The following is a 3312-nucleotide window of genomic DNA, read 5'->3' as shown; positions in this document are numbered from 1 at the left end:
GCGCGCAGTTTTAGTGCTTTGCACTCTTTAATCTACAATCGAGTCCAATTGAGATATTTTAAGCATTTACTAATGAACAATATTTGTCAACAATTCAAACTTCTCCTATGGAGACATTGAAGTGAAGTTTATCCATTTAGGCTCATAGAAGTAGATATTTTCGAGTACTGGTCATATTTGACATCTGAGCTGCATTTGGGTGAAAAGGGCAAATCTGTGAGGTTTCATTACACTTCAGTGGGATGGAAGTTTTGTTTTCTGTTGCAGTGCCAAGAAGAAAAAAAAAAGAAACAGGGACATTTCAACAAAAATCAGACGGACATTGTATTTGCCTCATTGCTTGTTTTGAAAGCTGTCTGCTCTCTCTCTCTTCTTCCCCCCCATCTCTCATGCACCCACACAGACACTCTGGCAGAGTCACACATTTGACATTAAAACAAAGTATGTTCTTTTCAGAGAGGAAACCACAGACCACCACTGTTCTTCCTCTTCAAGCACACAGAAAGCCAAAACAAGCCAGCCACCACTGGGGTCAGTGCAGAGACAGCCTTGATTTGTCATTATTTATAGCCCGAGTAAAGCCACTCTCTGAAAGTAATTAGACCTCAGTAACAAAGAGAAAGGGGGAAGAGAGAGAACAGAGAGAACAAGCGGAAAGAGCGAAAGAAAAAGTGAAAGAGAGAGACGGTAAATGTTCAGAGTCTCAGCCACAGCCTGCTGGGAATTGAGTTAACCCTTTCCAATTTGCTGCTTACGAAGATAAAGTGGGCCTGAAGAAAAGGCAAAAGAGAGCTGCATGAGGTCCATAAGCTCAGGTGGGTATCCCCCTTCACGTCAAAGCCATGCTGTTCACAAAACAGACATACAGAAACATAGAAACTGGACATATTGTCAAAAGGGGCAGGTGGGCTCAGTGAGAGTGAATCGATACCATCCATCATTAAGCCTTATAGACAAGTTTGATTTCTGCTGTGATTTGTGGGTGTCTGGGTTCATGCGTCACCTCAGGGAGCTGACGACTGCTTTGTGTCTGTTGCTAACGTGGACGATGGGGACCAGGTCACCTTGAGCTGCGAACAACAACAACAAACCGACTTTATCTGACTTAACCTAGCATTGTTAATGCATCTTCTAAAAGAAGGGATTCACACACGCACACACAAACATTTGTACATATGCACACACAAATTCACAAACCAAAACATGCCCGTCTTAAAAGTTTGTTTTTTTTGTAGCGCCTGAGAGAGACAAAGTGCTGTTTCTCTTTAGCAGCTCAGCTCAGGGCCAGCCAGCTAATAGCAGATAGCCCCCGTCATAATTAGGCTCAGTAGCTACAGTAATGGTGATAAAGTTGGGCAATTAAATATTCTGCTGTTTTGACACAGCCGGGCATTTGGCTCCGAGTACACACTTGCTTATGTACGTGTATTTGTGTGTGAGAGACGGATGTAAAGACACATTGAGAGAGACAGACAGACCTGTTCCTTCACTGAGTACATGCAAATGAAAAACTGTGGGTGTGGAAAACACTCAAGATTGCTGACCTTTTAAAACAAAAAAAGGGTACAGCAACAGAACAAAGAGGGCAATACACTTTATATTGGTATATTCTTCAAGGACCTGTCCATTGTCATAAACACATGCACTGTCTCACTGCTCATTCCTCATCAGATTGAAGTATGGATCTCTTTTTTTAAAGAGAAAAAGTGGCCCATGACTGTAGGAAATCAGCTCACGGAGAAACTTAGTGAACCAGGAGAAATGAACAAGGGACGGAGATACGGAGAGACAGACAAATGCAGTTGTGCACAGATGAAGGAGCAACGGGAAAAAAACAAGCCCTTTGTGATTGCCAATGCAGCCGAGCAATTCCATCTTCGAAGCTGCCGGCAATCTATAATTTTATCACTAGCCCAGATGAACACTTAGTCTATTTTCTCAATCAGCATATTTAGGGTATTCAAGGTCACTCCAGCATCAATATTCAAAGTATTCAAGATTCAAGATAGTATAGTATTCATTTTGTGCAGGACGAGCTTTCTGATTTACCTAAATACAACGAGGCCTGATTAGGCACAGCTGCTGAGCAAAAAGTCTGCCCTGATGGGGTCACCTGCTGCAGGTTTCTCCCAAAAACACCAAGACAGCAGGGAGGAGGAGCAGGTGGGGGGACCTCCCCTCTGTTTAGTCTCCAACCTGGTCCATCCTCTCTCCTGGTTATTTGTGTCACTCTACCTGACAGCCTGAAGCACTAGCTTGTCTGACTGCCACTGGGAAATGCTCTGAGGGACTCAATACTGTATCTCTGTGGAGGAACTGGATGCTGGACGTCCTCCTGCCAATCAGGATGATCAAAACTATCGAATGCATTGTCCCGAATACTGCGGGATGCAATATATGGACACAAAACTAATTTGCTGGCATGCAGAACACCCATAGAGACACATACTGTACATAGAAAAGATGTGCAGATGCAAACCCAGCTCTCACCCTCTGACTGTACATACAGTCATAAGTGTATTTGTATTAGCGTCCTGATAGGCTAAGAAGCACATAGTTGACTGTGGTGTGTTGACAGTATTTGAGCTGCAGCATCTTGTCTTTCGCTCCAACTCACAATCTGCCCTGCTCCTCAGTCATGTTCTTCCTTTGTTTGATTCTGTCAGGTTTTGTGTTTCCTGTTTAATTTGGTTACTCACCTCTCCTCTAGTTTCAAATCACTTCACTTCCTGCCTTTGTGTTTTCCCGCCAGTTTTGATTGTCTGCCCTGCCCTGATTGGTATCACCTGTCCCTCATTAATCCTTCTCTCCTGCCTATCTACACACCTGCTCTGAATAAGCCTAGTTAGTTCATCCCAGCCAATCAGCTCCCTGCCTGTTCTCTTGCCTATTAACCTCATTCGCTTCACCGAAGCTTCTCCACCTGCACTTCATCCTCGTCACGTCAATTTGTGTTTAAGTCCTGTTTTTTGTTGTGTTCAGTTCTGCCTTGCCTGCACTGAACCTTGAATTAAAGTCATTACTCTGAAGTCCTGTTTCCTGTAGTCTCCTGTATTTGGGTCCACATTCTCCACTCTTCATGACACTGACCTTTGTTGTATTTCTCTCCAATGAGCCAGAGTAAAATATATACATTTTACTCTGCTATTTAATTTCCATTTATGCTTAAGAATCAGCCTTGGACAACAAGAGTGCTGAAATAACTTGTGGTCTAATTCTAAATACACCTTCCCAGAATGTGTCCATGATTCACAGGCTCACAAAAAAAATGGCATAAAAACCACAGAAACGATTTCAGGTCATGCTTTCACG

The 3312-nt window shown here is 43.2% G+C and overlaps 1 protein-coding gene across 1 annotated transcript in view; it reads right to left on the bottom strand.

Annotated features, from left to right (window-relative positions):
• LOC116392625 (cortexin-1-like) overlaps positions 1 to 3067 on the bottom strand; it is an 8070-nt gene extending 5003 nt beyond the window's left edge. The window contains 1 exon segment of the mRNA XM_031864283.1: positions 2618 to 3067. The gene's annotated coding sequence lies outside the window, so the exon portion shown is untranslated.
• Positions 3068 to 3312: the final 245 nt, after the last annotated feature.

This window comes from Anarrhichthys ocellatus, unplaced genomic scaffold (genome assembly GCF_004355925.1).
Source record: "Anarrhichthys ocellatus isolate YVR2014 unplaced genomic scaffold, GSC_Weel_1.0 scaffold30, whole genome shotgun sequence".
Taxonomy (NCBI): domain Eukaryota; kingdom Metazoa; phylum Chordata; class Actinopteri; order Perciformes; family Anarhichadidae; genus Anarrhichthys; species Anarrhichthys ocellatus.
This window is presented reverse-complemented; position numbering and strand designations above follow the sequence as displayed.